Genomic DNA, 21,477 nt, shown 5'->3' with positions numbered 1-21,477 from the left:
TACTGGTGCAAATGTATCTTCATAATCAATTGCATACTTCTGTTTGAATCCTTTAGCAATTAATCTTGCTTTGTGTCTTTCAACACTCCCATCACTGTTATATTTAGTCTTATAGACCCATTTGGTGCCAATATTTTTCTTGTCATGTGGAAGCTCTATCAACTTCCGAGTTTCATTCCTTTGTATGGAATCCATCTCTTCTTGCATGGTTTGCATCCAAACCTCATTAGTACATGCATATTCAAAACACGATGGCTCAAATTCAGCCTTGGCTAATAAAGCAAAATTTACTATCTCACCTATCGGGCTTTCTTCATGTGCTTGATTTGCACTCCTCTGATAAATATCACTCAATATTCTTACCTTCCTTGTAGAACTTGGAGAAGAAGTTGGACTTGAACTTGATGTTGAAGAAATTGATGAAGGGTTGCTTGGTGGAGTTAAGCCACTAGTTACAAAAGCATTAGTTAGCTGCTCATGATCATTATCAACAATTATATCATCATTCAAAAAAAAAAATTCTTCTCAACAATGCCTTTTTGATGACCATAAACTCCCCCTTCATAAAAAATTACATCTCTTGAGACAATAAGCTTATTATTTAGAGGATTATACAATTTATAAGCTTTGCTTGCCTCACTATACCTAATAAAAATACATAACTTACTCTTTGCATCTAACTATTTTCTATTTTGATTAGGTACATGCACATAAGGAAAACAACCAAAAACTTTGAAATGATTAACATTAGGCCTTTTTCCATACCAAGCTTCATAAGGAGTTATATTTTCCAGTGCACTGGTGGGGCTATGGTTGAGGATGTATACTTCTGTAGCAACTGCATCTCCCCAATATGAGTTGCTCAATCCCTTATTTTGTAGCATGCATCTTTTCATTTCAACCACAATACAATTTTTTCTTTTAGGTATGCCATTCTGTTGGGGTGTGTATGTTATAGTATGCTGCCTCCTGATGCCATTCGTAGCACAATAAATCTGGAAAGCTTTTGAGTAGAATTCTCCTCCATGGAAAGTCCATAAACATTTGATCTTACACCCTCTCTCATTTTCTACAAGGGCTTTTAACTTCTTGAATGTATCCAGGGCTTCACTTTTGGCCTTCAAAAAATATATCCAACAATTTCGTGAGTAATCATCAATAAAAGTGATGAAATATGATGACTTAGCCAAACTATTAGTCTGCATAGGACCACATATGTCTGAATGAACAAGCTAAAGTGGGTGATAAGCCCTCCATGCACTGCCCTTCGGAAACCTTTCTCTTGCATGTGTTCCTTTAACACATCCTTCACAAACCTCCTTGTGCTCTTCTACCTTGGGCAAACCAGAAAATAATGCATGTGAGGTTAGAAACTTCAAACTTTGAAAATTTAAATGCCCATACTTGAGATGCCATAACCAACTTGAATCCTCATAAGCCATATTTTCAAGATTGTTGTTATGTTCATAAAACCTCAAGGGAAACATCCTATTTCTTTTCATAGGCACAATAGTGATCACTCTATTTCCCTTATTCTTATCATAGATAGTACATGTCTTATTTTCAAAGACTACTTTGTAATTTTTCTCACATTGCTGCCCAACGCTCAAAAAATTATGCTTCAATTGTGGAGTATAATAAATGTCATGAATACTCTTTATACCCTCTTTTGTTTGGACCTCCATAGCGCCTTTAGTAGTAACCTCCAATGATATATCATCACCAAGTCAGATCTTGGATTTGAAACTTCCATCTTTTGCTGAAAACAACTTCTCATTCCCTGTCATATGGTTAGAGCATCCAGAATCTAGGTACCAAACATCTTTACTGGTATTTTTACCTTTGGCATAAGATAAAAATAAGTGATCTAGAGGATACTCACCACTTTCTTGAGCATAATTAGCATTTTTACCTTCTTTCAATCACAATTCTCTTTCAAAGTGGCCATACCTGTTACAATAGTAACATTGAACATTTCTCTTATCAAATCTACCTCTACCTCTTCCTTTATAACTACCTCTTCCACTTGAGCCACCTCTTCCTCTACCTCTTGAATAATTTTGGCTTTGCCATTTACCGTGACCTTGATTGCTTTTTGTACTTCTACTACTTGCATCTTCATTTTTGTAATTTGTAATTTAGAGGAAAAAGCTTTATCTACACCTTCAAAAGTGTCCTTCAATTGTTCTTCATGAGACATCAAAGATCCAACTAATTGATCAAACTGTAGTTTTTTCAAATCCTTACTTTCTTCCACGATTATTGCAACATGATTCTATCTATGTGTTAAATATCTCAATACTTTTTTAATTAAAACTTCATTACTTACAGTTTCTCCAAGTGTAGCCATTTTATTGACCACATCTTTGACTCTCATACAATAGTCACTCACACTTTCAGCTTCTTGCATCTTCAAATTGTCAAACTCTCGCTTCAATGTCCAAAGGTTGACCACCTTAACTTGATCACTACCTTGGTAAGCTTCTTGTAGAGTCTCCCAGGCAGCTTTGGTAGTTATTTATCTTGATATTCTTGGAAATAATCTCTTACCAAGAGCTATATAATGTGAAACAAAGCTTGAGCATCCTTATTCCTTTCTTCCTTTTTTGTTGTTCTTTCATTGGCTGTAAGGGCATTCCAATCAAATGGCTCTTCATATCCTGATTCAACAATCTCCTAGAAATATTTTCCAATCAAAAAGGTTAGCATCTTAATGCACTAATAATCATAATCATTCCCATCAAATTTTTGAACTCGCATCTGGTTAGAAGTCGACATGATTGACTTTGGCGAAATTCCAACAATACAACTTTAACGCAAAACAATTTTACCTGCTCTGATACCACTTGTAGAATATGAAATGACTTATTTCCAGCGAGCTGAGATAATCCAACAACAATATGAATAAAAATACTTACAAAAAAATAAAACAAATAAAACATAGTTACTATGTGAGCTGAAAACTATTGCAAATCTCATATATTAATTGAACTAGTAAATGCATTCTTATACAGTAAAATTATTACTAAATTTTTTATCAATCAACTTTGAAATAAATCTACTAGCATTATAGCTAATTTCCAGCACTGACCATCCTAACAATTTGTTGCCTTAATTTTGCAGAGAACACAAAATCTGCTAACTGTCAACAATTTACATAACTAATTAAGCATTATTCCCAAAAATGATTAATAGATGGATAACGATTTGAAATAAGAAAAACCAGAAATTATTTAAAAAAAAGTAAAATTCTAGTTAAAAAATAATGAGAAAAAAATGATAAAAAAGTTAAAAATATATATATCAAAATTTAAAAAATAATTGAACTAAAATAAAATGAGAAAATAAAAAATTTAAATATGATCTCTAAACAATGTTTAGTAAAAACTAAATTGATATATTGGACAAGAAAAAATTTCTCTGTAAAATTTTAGTTAGTGTATCATTTTATTGTTTATTTTTTTTTAATAGAAACCTATTAAAAATGAAAAATAAATTAAAAATAAAAGTCACTATATAATAAAACTTAAAACTAACCATATCAATCATAAAATAAATAAATAACTATAATGCTAATAAAAATATAAAATAATATAAATTTATTAATACACAACTTTAATATTAAAGTTTTAAAAGATGATAAAACAAAATATTACAAAATTAATAACAATGATTTAGAGAATAGCATAATAACATAATTTTAAATATGAGGAGAAAAATCCATTAAAAAGGCAATCAAATAGGAATACTTACTACCTTTTTAATTTTAAAATAAATTAGTACCAATTTTAGATCAACCTTCAGGTTAGATCTATCAAGTACCATGAGCTATTAAACTTTTTGAGGTGCATATCATTTTTGGAGTGAAAATATTTTTCTCCAGATCTAGATTTGAGATAAATTTTGGTTCATATTATATAAAGTTTGCATCTCTATGTATAAAATTATTCTATTTTTTATTGTATTAAAATTTTAATTTAATTGGTATGAAATATCCACCAAATATAATAGTAGTGATGGTAGAGGGTTTACATATATCTCAAAAGTATAACATTTTTTTCTTTCGGATTTAATTAAAAATGTTATAAAATTAAGTTATAACAAAATATTCATAAAATACTTTGATTGTGAAATGAGTTATGGTATATTTCCATGTGGTATTGATAAATCATGGTATTGGCTCATCCTTTTGTAACAAAGTCTATTTACAAGTTAATAATTTCCATGGTAAAGTGGAGTTGAATATAGATGGTTAAAAATCTTATTATATTGTTATTTTATTGTAAGTATTAAGTTTTCATGTGGTATTAACTAAGTTAAAATATGGTTACAAAATGATTATAAGTCTTTGCTAAGGCAGAAATCTAACAAACATTTTCTTGTTGACCATTATTAGTTTAGCGTTGAAAAATCCAACTTATAATGTTTAAATTTGGAAAATAAATATTTCTTTTCCAATATTATTAAAAAAACTATTTCTCAAACATTTTATTAGACCATAACTTGAAGAATTTATGGTGGTATTTTCATAATATAATATCATGTGAATAACTACATCACATATTTTATGTTATAATTTATGGATATGGTTCCAATATTCATGCATGATTTTTAGATATTTGTGTACTAATTTTATAATCCAAAAATAAAATCTTTGTAAATAGATCATACTCAAGTAAATAACATATTTAACATAATTTACCTCCACCATTATTTAAATAATTCCTTGCATAAAAATAGATAGAAATAAGATGTAAATGAATATGGTTATCGCTAGTCACTTCCCACCATTAGAAACTTTAAATGTGTAGACTTATGTGCCTCAACAATCAACTAATTTATTCACCTCACATCATTTATTAGATCCTTCTAAATTTCAAGTATAGGATTACAACACCTTTTAATTCATATGGTAAGAAGGAAATTAATTTATAGTTACTATTTATATGTTATATATTTTAATGTGATATGTGTACAATATAGCCTATCTTAAATAGTCTTTTTCTTTTGAATTTGGTGATACAATTTCAAGCAAGATTGTCATCTTTTGTTGCTTAAAATACTTCTTTGAATGCATAAATAGATTCAAAACCCTGAAAAATGCACTCGACATTTAAATCCTATAGATTAAAACAACTTAATCTCAAATCTTTAAAAATATTTAGTCAAATTTCCTTAAAATTACCAGAAAAATACCCTCAAGAAGGATAAGTTAGACTACACCTACGCATATTATGATTTACTTCTAGCTAAAAAATGGCTCCTAATTTTATTAATAAATTTCAAATTACAATATAACATTGATTATTCTTACGAAGTTAAGATGGATTTAGACTAGTATTATGTAAATTTCATATTCATTTATATAAAAGTATTCTCATTGTCTGTCTAGCTCAGCGTCAAATGAGTTATGCAAGAGATGAACATTTTAACTCGATCAAATTACAATAGAAAAAGGTGTAACTGTAACCTATCCTTAAATTTTATTTTATTTTCTGATCTACCATGGAAATACCCAAATCTGTATGCTTGGCCATTTAATTTAATAATTCACATTATATTATTTTGAGTGAACATTAATAAACAAAAATATTAAGACACACTAATCGACATTTTAATAGAAATCTTGCTAAGATATCATCGATATGTCCCTTGGTGATGTGACAATGCCTTGGTGATAGTGAATAGGTCAATGGTTGTGATACATTACGGTTCCATTGACGGTGGAGATGGGTATGGTGGTTATGAAGTAACCACCTTGCTTTCTAGCGGTGGCCACGATCATTCCACCTCTCTCTCAAGTATGGTTTGCTCTGCAACTATGGAAGGGTTCGATTTACTACAACCAGATCCATCTTGTTACAAGATCCCCTCTGCTAACTGGTAATTAACATCAACCTTTCTTACTTAATGAAAAATTTCTAGCTTCGCTTCTCTTGTCCATCACAATCTTGATTTGAGTTACTTTACTGTTAAAAAAAACTCCTGACGTGAAACTAGAGTTACGACGCGTCCTACATGAGGCATTCTGTGAAGGGTACAATCTTTGGAGCGGGGGTGAATGGAATCTGATAGATTCATCGTTAGAAGAGATGAGTGGAGGCAAATGTTTGGATTCATTTAGCACTCATGTGAGTAAGAATTTTTAACTGTTTCCTCATTGAGATAATTCAGGGTTCCTTACCCACTTTCTATTCTTATCATTAGCTTGTTTGATTCTTATGTGAATCTGTTACAATCATGGTGTAGGCCACTAAGATTCTTCACTTTGTTTCCAAGATGACGCCTACAATTCGACTGAGAGACTTTAAAGGTAATGCATTTCCTTGAGTGTTCTCCTGTTACTGTTGTGCCAACATAACGATAGGTTTCGAAGCTTCTAGAGGGTTTTTCCATCGTTCAGTGCCATAAACTTCTTCCTGTAGGTATTTATTTCAGCCTACGGGGTTATTACTCCTTTTTCTTCTCTCATAGAATTTAATAGGGCTTTCCGTTGCACATATATGGCTAAATTCCCGTTGCTCATAGGCATTTCAACCTTGAGCTTCGCGAGTCTCCAAGACCACACCGCACGAAAATTCTCTTTTCCCTTTTCATGTGTAGTGCCTGCATATTTTTTTGTTAATCGTGTTGTACCAATTCAAATATTTAGTTATTGGAGTTACAAGACGAATTAGAAATCCATTGCATGGTCCAGTGTTACCAATATTGAACCCTTTGTGTCCATTAGGTACAGATGAATCACTGTTGACTCTATTATTTCCTATATTTTAGGGCTATTTAATTTCTTTCATAGTAAATTTCTATATTGTGGAAGTTCCCTTTAATATTTTTATTTTTTTACTTACTAAAATTAGTGTGAAGTTGGTGCATTATTTAGCACCAAAAACACCATTATGATGTGATTCCATGTTTCATTTGATACCTTGGAGTAGCCAATATACGAAGACCATGTTATTTCCAACTTAAGAAATCTCTTTTATGTTACATCTTTTCTTCACACTTTTCCATGAACTAGTAGTTCTTTTATTATAGATTAATTGTATTTCCACGAGGGAATTAATAATTTCCTTCATTCCTTTCATGAAGATGGCCCTTAATAGGTTACTCTATACTCATACCACCTACTAAATTTCCACTGAAAGATTATATGGATACAATAATGGACATATATAAAACCAACAATGATAATCCTTTAGGAAAACCTTGTGTATTTCATGACAATTGGTGTCTTGATCTTTAGTAAAATGAGTTATTGAAAAGAAAATCTACAATTTTTTCCTTTGCAAGTTGTTAATTTTTTTGGAATGACCTACTATGGCTTGGGTCACCCTGGTCTCATGTGAGAGAAACCTCTTTTTGGAAAGGCTCCACCTATGGATGGAATACCCAATACTCAAATTCTTATTCTAAAGAATTTACTTAGTTAGTGTACTTAGGTTTTATTATCTATTATTCCCATTAGGAAACTACTTAACCATTGATTAACTCATTAAGAATTTATACTAGATGTATAATATAAAACATCACTATGAATATTAACCTTATAAATTTCAATCCTTATGAAATATATATAAGAATAATATTTTGTGCAAATTAAGAAAAGAGTCTCGCAACTCTTATCAAACACTCGTCATACAAATGATTATTTACTTTTCAAGGTGATTTCATACAACACGCCTTGCTTTGTCTTACACATATCTATTTGATGTTTCATTATAGGAATTGATACGTGTATATCCCCTATTTCATATAATTATTCATTGTTCCCACTCGTAAACTTCTCTCTCCATTCTCTATCCAATATTGTTAATACTTACATTCTCTAACAACTATTGGCTCTCCTAGGTGCTAAACATATTGGTTTCGTAAATAAAAGTATTCCAACAATAATACAATTGGTATTTCGATAAGTTTTAACTTGTGTGCTAGAGTTCCTTTCATTGTACCCTTGTTAGGATTATTTATTTTCTTGGTTGTATAACACATCATTTACTTGATTTTGTCATTTATGGTTCATCGCTAACTCTTGATTAATAATTTTCATTCTCAAATGTGGTGCTTAATCACCATTTACTATCAAACTTTGTTTTTTCAAACAATTTTTTATTCTCCTATACATTCAGTAAGTTAATATTTGTAGATAAGGGTGGACTTAGTCATAATTTGATTAACACTTGATAACTTATCTTCTGTAATGAGATTACATTAATGTACTCTTGAGAGGAATTTGTTTTTTCCTTAATTCCCATAATTAGGCAACAATGTTGAACCCTTCGGCTCTGATACCACTTGTAACATACCCCTAATTTTACTTTATTTTAGGAACAAATATTTTAACTTAGCTATCTTGCCATTCTAATCCTACCATGGAAATGCCCAAATCTCTATGCTTGGTTGTATAATTTTATAATTCACATTATATTATTTTGGTGAACATTAATAAACATAAACACTAAGAGCTACTAACATTTCAACGTAACTCTCACACAGATATGATCGAGTTGTCACTTGGTGATGTGACAACACCTTGGTGATTGTGAATAGGTCAATGGTGGTGATCCATTAGGGTTCCATAGATGGTGGAGATGGGTTATGGTGGTTACAGAGTAACCACCTCGCTTTCTAGCACTAAGCATGCTCATTCTATTCTCTCTCTTAGGTATGGTTTTCTCTGCAACCATGGGAGAGTGTCATTTACTACAACCAGAGCCATCCTGTTACAACATGCCCTCTACTAACTGGCAATTAACATCAACCTTTCTTACTGAATGAAAACGTTCTACCTTCCTTTCTCTTGTGAATCACAGTGCTGATTTGAGTTACTTTACTGTTAAAAATTGAAGCCATAGTTACGACTCTTCCTACACCAGGGGTTTTGTGAAGGGTACAATCTTTGGAGCAGCGGTGAATGGAATTTGGCATATTCATCGTTAGAAGAAATAAATGGAGATGAAGGCTTGGATTGTCTTACCAACAATGTGGGTAAGAATTTTTCAACGTTTCCATTTTAAGATCATTCTAGCTTCTCTGCCCTTTTTGTATACTTATCGTTAGCCTCTTTGATTTTTATTGTGAATCTATTATAATCTCAAGGTAGGCCACCAAGATTCTTGACTTTATTTCTGTGACAATGCTTGCAACTTAACTGAGGGCCTTTAAAGGTAATGCATTTCCTTGAGTATTTTCTTGTTACTATTGCGTGAGCACAACACCATTTTTTCAAGCTTTTGGAGAGTTTTTCCATCATGCAGTGCCATAAAATCCTTCCTACAGGTATTTGTTTCACCCTACAAGGTTATTCCTATTTTTTCTTCTCTCACATAATTTACTAAGGTTTTTAGTTGCACATATATGGTTAAATTTCATTTTCTCACAGACATTTCAACCCTGAGGTTCTTGAGTCTCTACGACCAAACCTCAGGTAAATTCTCTCTTCCCTTTTCCATGCTAAGGGTTTTTGTTGCATAAGACTTCACAGGTTCCTTGTCTTATTCTCCTATAGACTCTCAACCTTCTTATTTTTTTTTTGCAAGTGAGAGTCGGATTCCTACTTGCTGAAACCCTACTCTTCTAGTTATGTGGAAAAGTTAACTAATTTGAGATTGTGCTTTTGTTCAAGTTTCTAGATTTTCTTACCCTTTTCGAGAAATATTTTTCATGCTTACGGTTAGGCATCAAGAATGAGAATTTCAGTTTTGATGTATGCTAGGATTATATTCTCCCAAACTTCATAAGTCTTCTATTTTTCCCATGAGAGATATATGTAAATTGTTTTTCTAAGACTATGCTCCCGACTGGTCTTGAGGCTTGTTGAAAAAACCTTTTGAGTTAAATTTATATAGTGTGTAAATATGTCTCCTTTTCTAATCCAACATGTAACTGTTTAATATCTTCAAATGTCAATGAAAATGGTTAACCTTTCGGTTTTCCTTGCAAGAGAATTTTCAAGTTATATTAAATTGATATTTGCAAATGTAATGGAAACATTGTGATTCTTAGCTAATGATCATAAATTGTTAAGGGATCATCTCTCTCCAAAAATGCTCCAACATAAATTGAATTTTTTTATCGATGCATCCTTCCTATAATGCTTGACTTCATCCTTTGGAGATTCATGGTTTTGAGTTCTAATTACACAGGAATCCACTTACTAGATGTCTCCACTCGACATAACATGAGACCATTCCCAAAATGAGCCTTTTCCTCTGGATCCAATATGGGGTAAAATCACTCCCGTGCCCCCTCTCTTTTCCGATTTTTTCATACTATTAATTAAGAATAACCTCCCAATAATGAATTAGGATATTGTTATCTACCAATTTTCTAGCATGTAACATAACATTCAGGAAGGGTTTCTCTTTTGAATAACCTCGCCCTGGACACTCAATTTATTTAGTTGGAAAGTATATAACTGGAAACCTACGACATTCTTTACCTTACATACTAGTCCCAAGTAAATATTATCCTTGAGAACGCTAATAGGCACAATGCAATATTTTCTTTCCATTTTTTTAAAAATTCCTTTAACATAGAGTTGAGACCCCTTTTGGTCTAACTCCACAGATTAATTATTTTTCTTTACACATAAGAGAAATTACAACTCTGGAACAAGGAAATGCACCGAAAATAGTCCGGTGTTGCTTGTAACACATTTTATTGACTCAACAATTATAAAATGTTATTATTGCAACCTTTCCATTCAAAGCAGAAATAACCATTCTGCTAGAAGGAAGACTTATAGTATGAGACCCAATATTCTTATCTGTATATTGAATTAACAGGAACCTATGTGGATCTCAATACTTCTACAATCACCCAATTGTAGTTTTCATGCACAGAGAAACTCCCTATTGAATGTCTCAACCAGTACTACATACCATAGTATCTACATAAATAATTTCTGCTACTGTATTTTCAGGAATGATTTTCCATTCCATTGATTATTCAACTAGGAAATATTACAAAATATACTCGTTCCAAAATAATTATAGTAACAATAAAAGTTTTGTAGAAATATAAAGAGAAAATTAGGTATTTCGGATTAGGCTACTAGGAGAATCCACAAGGACCCAGAGCACTCCTCCAAACCAATGTGAATGGTACCTTTACCACTTCTCCCCCCATTGCCAATTTCCAATTCCAATCAATAGTAAACAAATACCTCACGAGGTCCTCCTAATACTTCTGGAACCAAAGCAAGTTCATCTTAGGAATTTACATAATCCAAGTCTGATTATGGTTTCCACTAGCCAACCAGCTGAAGAATAACCTATCTGATAGTGTCCTACCCTTCCTCAATAGTGTCCTATCGAGGAATCCCACTATTTTTCCATCTCCATTTTTAGATGGCTCAGGTTTTCCTCTTCCCCCTCTTGGCCACTTCCCCAAACTGGGATTATTTAACTATAGGGATTGGAGTAACTATCTCTAACTGTTCACTAAGTGAAACATTCACTTAGTTTCTTTTCCTGTAAATTCCCTAGTTGGCCATAACCAATTTTAAAATAAAATCAAAATAAACTTTAAATATTAAATTGCCATAGATCATTGAATTAGTATAGTAAAAGTAAGTTAACTATTTACTTTTCACTAGTGGGTGTTACATAATCACCGTCTTGAGTAAAACACCTTCATCAATGTTTCCTAGCCTTCAACACAAGATGGAATATCCTTACAAACAAAATATTTATTCCCATCTTCATAGGTAGTCTTTCCAGGCTAAAGTACCTCTGCCGCATTTAACGCGGTAACTACTTCTTTATGTAGTCCCATTTCCTCTAAATGAGAACACATAGAGGTTCGATTATGGTCGTCCTTCCAATTTTACCTATATTTTCCACCCTCGTGGTCATTATTTTCTCATGAATACTTATCTGAGATCATATATACTTATATCATTTCAATATCCATTACTATACTATCAATTGTTACTTATATAATCATGAAAGTTCATCAGCATACATCACAACCCAGCAAGGGTCAATAACCTTCACCCAATATGAGTTAGTAGTGTCATTATAACAGAATCATTGTAAATTATTTTATTTACTAAAGAATTACACTAATCAACAAATACCATTCCAAGTAGTTCTACTATACATTTCAGTCCTCAAAGGTATTAGCTCTATTTGCACTACTTGATAATAAATAATAATGATATTTTCAAAATTCATTCATTCTTGTCTTTGATGAGAGATTGTACTAATTAGCACTACTATGACTTTATCTTCATTTAAATGTTTATGCATACTAGTTTTACACGAGTAAAGTTTAGGATGTCTTCTTTCATTTGCCATTAGTATAATGATGTCTACTTATCCAAGTAGATTAATTATGGCCATCATGGATTCCCCCCCCCACCCCTTTTTTATTATTGTTTTTGGTGATTAAATTATTTGGAATCCAATGCAACACCAAGTCCACTTTGTAGCCTACTTTCAGTTTTGGCTCTTGCCCTATCACATTGTGAGTGATGGATAAACATTGTACACAATTTTCTTCCATGTATATTCATGGATTTTTTTCTTTTTCTTTTACATGTGTATGCCTATTAATTATCCCACACCTCCTCTTATAATATAGTATATAGTTGTTCTTATATGTCGGTTTTTTAGCATGTTACTCACTTCATTTGATAAACAAGTTACTCAATACATGTACCCTTTAGGTTCATGTGGTTTGGTAAAAGGATTAACACTCTTAAATCTGTGCGGGATTAATTATCCATTTCATGGTAGTCATTTTTTTCACATCCCTTTTTACATAGGTGGACATGGTTTCATCCACATTATTTATCCAATCACCGTTTCACATAGAAGTCTAAATCAAATTTTTATAATTCAATTAGCTTTTTTTTTTAACGGTTACCAACTTTACTTTTGTTCTTCTTTAGGCTTAAAAGCACATAATAATACTAATAGTGTCACTATGGTGTCTAGGGAAAATTTTACGGGCTAATATTCGTAGGTGGGCTCATTTTCCATGCCTTTTTCCAAAAAAGATTCACCAATTTCCATCGTTCCTAAAAATTATTCGCCCAAATTTGATAGTATAAATTTATTTTACCTTACATATTGCCAAAATTATATAGAGACTATATATACAATCATTATAAATTTGAATATATTTACAACAAATATTTTATAGTTTACACATTAAGGACTAGTAATATTTGCCAAGGTTTTTAAAGTTTAAGATATATTCCATCCTTAACATTTTACCTGATGGTGTCTTAAGAGCACTATGTGAAATGATATATTATACATAAAATCACCAAGTCTCACAACAATTATTCTCAATATATTACCTTAGTGTGGTTATCACGACATGCCATTTGTAATCGACATTTACAGTCAATCATTTACTCCAACTCCATTTGTATCCATGGGAGTCGTAATTTAGCTATTTATCCTGAAATAAAATTGACTAGTGGCATGTTTCTCTTTCCATCTCAACAAGCATAAGTACTACTTCTGCTAATGTTCCATCAACATTCTCATTTCTTAACTTTAAATTTGTTTAAAACTAGGTGCCATATCCCTTACTTTATCTTACTCAACTATCTGTTCATTTCTAATCATCATTTTCCTTGAACCCACCATCCATTCCTTGAGGAATGTTAAGACAACATGATGTAAAATACCCATTCATTGTTGTGTGTTCCTCACACTGCTATACATGTACATATATATGTATATTTCCCTTCTGAGCTTATGATAATGGCTGATATTTTTTAGAAAAAGCATCAAACCAACAAGGACTTAGTTATGATTTCTCATCATACTTACAATTGTATCATTTGATCTTTTTATATAGTGTCCTCTAGCTTTACTAAATCATCCCTCAAATTTAACTTGCTTTTACTTTTGTTTACTTTATTATGTCAAATTATCTAAAAATTTTAGTTATTCAAACCTTTAATCCACATTAAGGCAACATACTCCTCAAAGTATTGAATATACACATTCATTTTCATGTGTAGTGCATGCATATTTTCTATTAATCTTATTGTATTGATTCAAATTAAATCTTTAGCTATTGGAGTTAAAACTAGCACCCATTTCATCCAATCAAAATTATCTTGTCATTTTATTTTAACCCAACCTAACTTTTTCCACTCGCGAGGTGATTATAAAATAAACCAATTAGAAAATCATTGCATAATTTGACGTTACCAATATTGAACCCTTTGTGTCCATTAGGTATATATGATTCAATTTTCGCTGGATTCTTTCCTATATTTTAGGGCTAATGCATTTCTTTCATAGTAAATCTCCATATTATGGAAGTTCCCTTTAATCTTGTTCGCTCCTTACTAAAATTAGTGTGAAATTGGTGGCATTTTTAACATCAACAACACTGTTGAAATGTGCTTCCATGTTTCAGTTGATGTTTTGGAGCAGCCAAGATATGAAGATCAGGTTATTTCCAACTAACAAATTCTCTTTTATGTTACATCTTCTCTTCACGCTTGTCCACAAACTAGTAGTTCTTTTATTATAGATCACTTGTATTTCCACAAGGGAATTAATAATTTCCTTCATTCCTTTCATGAGGTTGGCGCTCAATAGGGTTAGTCTATACTTCTACCACCTACTAATTGTCTTCTCCAAGATTATATGGATACGATGATGGACATATATAAAAAAAACAACGATAATCCTTCAACAAAACCTTGTTTATTTCATGTTAATTGGTGCCCTGGTCTTTTGTAAAATGAGCCTCTCAAAAGAAAATTTACAGATTTTTCCTTTTGAAGCTATTATTCCTTTTGGATTGGCCTACTATGGCTCTGGTCACCCTGGTGTCATGCGAGAGACACCTACTTTTAGATAGGTTCCACCTATGGATGGAATACCCAATACTCCAATTATTAGTCTAAATAATTCACTTAGTTAAGTTACTTATAGTTTTATTATCTGTTATTCCGGTTGGGAAACTACTTCATCATTGATTACTTCCTTAAGAATTTACACTAGATATTTAATATAAAACATAACTATGAATATCAACCTTATAACTTTCAATCCTTACGAATTACGTATCATAATAATATTTTGTGCAAATTAATAGAAGAGTCTCGCAACTTTCATCAAGCACTTATCATGCATATGATTATTTACTTTTCAGGCTGATTCCATACACAACACCTTGATTTGTATTTTCATTATAGTAATTGATATTTGTATATCTCCTATTTCATATACTTCTTCATCGTTACTACTCATAAACTTCTCTCTCCATTCTCTATCGAATAATGTTAATACTTAAGTTGTCCAACAACTATTGGCTCTCCTAAGTGCTAAACATATTGGTTTCGTAACTAAAAGTATTCCAACAGTAATCCCATTGGTATTTTCATAAGTTTTAACTTGCGTGCTAGAGTTCCTTTCAATGTACCCCTACTAGGATTATTTATTTTCTTGGTTATATAACACATAATTTATTTGATTTTATCATTTATGGTTCATTTCCAACTCTTGATTAATAATTTTCGTACTCAAATATGATGCTTAATTACCATTTACTATCAATTCTTTTTTCAAATGACTTTTTGTTCTCCTAGATGCTCAGTAAGTTAATATTTGTAGATAAGGGTCGACCTAGTAATAAGTCGATTAATGTTTGATAAATTATCTTATGTAATGAAATGACCTTAATGTACTCTTGAAAAGATTTGTTTTTTTCCTTATTTCCCTTAATTAGGCCACGGTGTTGAACCCTTTAGCTCTGATACCACTTGTAACATACCCCTAATTTTATTTTTATTTTAACAACAATGCTTCTAAATTAGCTATCTTGCATTTCTGATCATACCATAGAAATATCCAAATATGTATGATTGGTTGTTTAATTTAATAATTTACATTATACTATTTTGAGTGAACATTAATAAACATAAACAATAAGACCTACTAATTAGCATATCAATGGAACCATTGCGAAGATATCATCGAGTTGTCACTTGGTGATGTGACAACGCATAAGTCATTGTGAATAGATCAATGGTGGTGATCCATTAGGGTTCCACCGATGGTGGAGATGGGGTATGGTGGTTACAGAGTAATCACGTCTCTTTATAGCACCACACACACTCATTCTAGCTCTCCCTCAGATATTGTTTTCTTTGCAACTATGGGAGGGTTCAATTTACTATAGTCGAAGCCATCCTGTTACAACATCCCCTCTGCTAACTAACAATTAACATCAGCCTTTCTTATTGAATGACAACCTTCAACCTTGCTTTGTCTTGTGCATCAAAATGCTAATCTGGGTTACTTTACTGTTAAAAAAAACTCGTGAGCTGAAACCAGAGTTACAACTCATCCTACACCAGGGGTTCTGTGAAGGGTACAATCTTTGGAGCAGTGGTGAATGGAATCTGGGATACTCATTTTTAGAAGAGATAACTGGATATGAAGGTTTGGAGTCATTTAGCACTAATCTGAGTAAGAAGTTTTTAGTGTTTTCTCGTTAAGATAATGTTAGGTCCTTTACCCATTTTCTATTCTTATCGTTAGCCTGTTTGATTTATATTGTGAATCTATTGTAATCTAGGGATAGGCCACTAAGATTCTTGAGATTGTTTCAACGACAACACTTGCAACTCAACTGTGGGCCTTTAAAGGTAATGCATTTCCTTGAGTGTTCTCTTGTTACTATTGCGTCAACACTACAACAAATTTTCAATTTTTTGGAGAGTTTTTCCATCATTCGTTGCCATAAAATCCTTCCTACAGGTATTTATTTCACCCTACAGGGTTATTCCTCCTTTTGCTTCTATCACATAATTTACTAGGGTTTTCCATATGGATAAATTTCCTTTTCTCACAGTCATTTTGACCTTGAGGTTCCCGAATCTCTAATACCAAACCTCAAGTAACTTCTCTTTTCCCTTTTCCATGCTAAAGGTTTTTTTTTGAAAACACTTCACAGGTTCCTCGGCTTATTCACCTACAGACTCTCAACATTCCTAAGTTTTATGTGTATGTGAGAGTCGGAGTCTTGCTGGCAGAAACCCTTCTCTTCTAATTATACAACAAAGTTAACTAATTTTGGAATGTGCTTCTGTTCGAGGTTCTGGATTTTCTTACCCTTTCCAAGAAATATTTTTCATGCTTATAGCTAGGCATCAAGAATTAGAATTTCAGTTTTGATGTTGGCTAGGATTAGATTCTCCTAATCTTCATAAGTCTTCTATTTATCCCATGAGGGTTATACTTAAATTATCTTTCTGAGACGGTTCTCCAAGCTGGCCTTGAGGCCTACTGAAGAAACCTCTTTAGCTAAATGTATATAATGTGTAAATATGTCTCCTTTCATAATTTTATATGTAACTGTTTAATATTTTTGAATGTCAATGACAATGGTTAACGTTTCGTTTTTCCTTGCGGGTGAATTTTCAAGTTATATTAAATTGATATTTGCAAATGTACTGGAAATAATGTGATTCTTAACTAATGATCATAAATTGTTAAGGGATTATCGCTCTCCAAAATTCTCTCGCATATATTGCATTTTTTCTTGGTTCATCCTTCCTATAATGTCTGACTTCATCCTTTGGAAATTCATACTTTTGAGTTCTAATTACACAGACATCAACTTACTAGCTGTCTCCACTCGACATAACATGAGAGCATTCCCAGAATGAGCCTTTTCCTCTTGCTCCAGTATGGGGTAAACTTACTATTGTTTACCTTGTCCTTTCTGATTTTGTCATACTACAAATTAATAGTAACCCCCCAAGAATGAATTAGGAAATTGTTAGCTACCAATTTTCCAGCATGTAACATTGCATTCAGGAAGGGTTTCTCTTCCAACTAACCTCACCCTAGACACTCAATTTATTTAGTTAGAAAGTATATAACTGGGAACCTAAGTGGTTATTTCCCTTAATTACTGGTCCCAAGTAAATCTTATCACTGAGAATGCTAATAAGCACAACGGAATATTTTCTTTCCCTTTTTTCTAAAATTCCTTTGACACAGAGTTGGAACCCTCATGGTCTGACTCCACAAATTACTTATTTTCTTATAAATATAAGAGAAATTACAATTTGGAACAAGATAATGTACCATACATAATCAGGTGTTACTTGTAACACTTTTATTGACTCAACAATTATAAAATGTTATTATTTCAACATTTCCATTCAAAGCATAAAAAAACATTCTTATAAAAAGAAGATATATAGTATGAAACCCGAGATTCTTATCTGTATATTGAATAACAGGAAACTACGTGGAACTCAATACTTCTAAAATACCCCAATTGCAGTTTTTACTCACAGAGAAACTCCCTATTCAATGTCTCAACCAGTATTACATACCATAATATCTATATAAATAATTTTTTCTACTCTATTTTCAGGAATGATTTTCCATTCCATTCATTATTCAACTAGGAATTATTATAAAATATACTCATTCAACAATAATTATAGTAACAAAAAAATTTCTATAGAAATATAAAGAGAAAATTAATTATTTTGGATCAGACTGTCAGGAGAATCCACGAGTACCAATAACACTCCTCCCAACCAATAAGAATAGTATATTTTCCAATTCTCCCCCCTTGCCAGTGTCCACTTCTAGAAAATAGTGAATAGCTACCTCACCAAGTCCTCCTAAGACTTCTGGAACCAATGCAAGTTCATATTAGGAATTTACAGAATCTAAGTCTGACTAGGCTTTCCATTGTCCAACCAACTCAAGAATACCCCATGTAGAAGCATCCTACCATCCCCATGCAGAAGCATCCTACCGTCCCTCAAAAACTTCCAGTTGAGGAATCCAACTAATTTTCCATATCCCTTATGAGATGCCTCATGCTTTCCTCTTCCCCCTCTTGGCTTCTTTCCCCAAATTGAGATTATTTATGGGAGTAACTGTCTCTAAATGTTTGGTATGTGAAACTTTCACTTAGTGTTTTTTCCCATAAATTCCCTTGCTGACGATAACCAATATAAAAAAAAAATCAAAATAAACTTTAAATATTAAATTCCCACATTTTAAAATAAACTCAAAATAAACTTTAAATATTGTATCCCACAGTTCACTTAATTAATACAGTAAAAGTAAATTAACTATTTACTTTTCAATCGGGGTGTTACAGTGATGTAATGTAACATAAACATGAGTCAAATTACACAAGGAATAAAATGTGTAATGTAATGCAAACATTTTAACTCATTGAGAATAAAAAATAAAATAAAAATAACCATACGTGAAAACACTTTTAATCGAGTAAAATAAATTAAAAATAACTTCATGGTATTTACCCATGGTGGTGACACATGGTATTCATGTGGAATATACTCTCCTTAAATGGGGGAATTAAATTAGTCTAGATCTACCTCTTTTATTTTTTAATAGTAGAGAGACTCGAGACTCTGGATATATCTCAAAAGTATAGGCTTTTTAGGCTTTTTCTATTAATTATTAGATTACTCTAGTCATTCCTATTGACCGTTATTAGTTTAGCATTGACCAATGCATTTCAAACATCTAATTAGACAATTACTTGAAGGTCTTATTGTAGATTTTGAATACTAGAATGCCATGTGGATAACCACATTAGCCACATCACATATTTTATACCATAATTTATGGATGTTGTTCCAATGTTCATGATTTTTTAATATTTTTGTACTCTTTTTTTATTCCAATATTTTTTTAAAATAGATCATAGTTATGTGAATAACATAATTACCATAAACTATTTCTCACCATAGTTTAAGAAATAAGATGTAAATAAATATACCTATCAAGAGTCACTTCCCACCATTATAAAATTGTAAATGTATAGGCTTTTTAGTTGATACTACCCACATAAATTTATGCAAGTCTTTGTGCCTCAATAGTCAATTAATTTATCCACTTCACATCTCAATTTATGAGCTCCTTTGAAAACAAAACTTTAAGATTGTAGCACTTGTTTTAATTTATATGTTAAAATAGATCCCAGCTTTTAACTACTATTTATATGTTATATATTTTAATATGATATGTATAAAATTTTAATAGTAAAAACAAAATTACAATATAACAAATCAAATTTTATTGTTCTGATTACTGATTACTTTTAACTTTTGAGTTATCACTTTAGCCAATATTGAATTTTTTACACTAATTTTGAGATACTACAACATATATCTCATAGTGGGTTCTATAATGTAAACATTTAATTTATTATTATTATTATTATTTTCTATGACATAATTACTTACATTAATTTTACTTATCTCCCTTATATCGATAATGAGTTATAAAGCATCTTTTCAGACACACCAAGCTAGACACCAAATTGGTGTACGAGACCCCCTTATTTGTTGGACAAGGGACCCACCTTCACGCAGCAATTTGACTGCTAAGTCTACGAAGGCATACATACTCTACCCCTCTAGTTTTGAACCTGTCACCTCTTAGGAAGAAACACATGCTCTTAACCATTAGGGCCACTCAAGCTGTATATATATATATATATATATATATATATATATATATATATATATATATATATTTATAATTTTTTCCACCTTATTTTTAAATTATGATATATATTATTAAATTAAAATAAATTATCTTAATTTTTTATTTTTATTTTTAATTGCTTTATGTTTTTATTGTTCTAATTGATTTTATACAATAAAAACATATTGAAGTTATAATTTTCAAATATATATAATGCTAAAAATATATTCAAAATATTAAATCTATAATTTAAATAATTAAGAAATATAACCTTATAAAAAATTTACATTAGATCACTCTATGACTTTAGAAATCAAATTCTGTACCCACTTCATTAGTTTCTGGTCAGTTATAGGAAAATCTAGATTTCCACTCAATTAATAACCGAAAAGGTAGACACAAAAGTTTGCAAACATATCTCGTCCAGCTGCTAGAATGGACTCTACTCCAACCGCTGATTGAGGATGCACTTGGATGATAAGAAATATATTGCTTACACTACACTGATTTATGGAATCAATAATACCCCAAAAGAACATAGGAATATCTAGATTGCACTAATAGGGAGACCTTCAAGATGTAGCAACCGGAATTTCACCCTAAGCTAGGACTCTATGCTGGGATAACAAAGTTTGATACCATTCACCTATCTCTAGAGAATTATTATCAAATTTCATTGTTGTAATTAATTCTTGTAGGTAATTCTTGGTTGTAAAACTACGCCAAGAAACAAGCTCGACCAGTCTTTAGGTTCAAGCTAGCCCTTGAACTAGAGGGTCCTCCCTCAAATGTTATGATGTATTTTTTAACGTTGTTCATTGTCATTCGACAGCGGCCTACAGAGCAGAATGGCCAAATTTATAGTTTATTGTTGGTGTTTGCTGATGATTACATAATCTTTATCCATTTATAAATCCCTCTCTTCCAGAGTCGTTGGTCAAAGTGCCAACATCCAGTTTGACAAAATAACATGCTTTTTAATTAACTTGACATAAAAGTATAA

This window comes from Pinus tabuliformis, chromosome Q, assembly GCF_031772625.1.
Source record: "Pinus tabuliformis cultivar Carrire ecotype Pingquan chromosome Q, CPIR1, whole genome shotgun sequence".
In the NCBI taxonomy this organism is placed as follows: Eukaryota; Viridiplantae; Streptophyta; class Pinopsida; order Pinales; family Pinaceae; genus Pinus; species Pinus tabuliformis.
The sequence above is the reverse complement of the archived record's forward strand: the minus strand, read 5'-3'. Positions refer to the sequence as shown.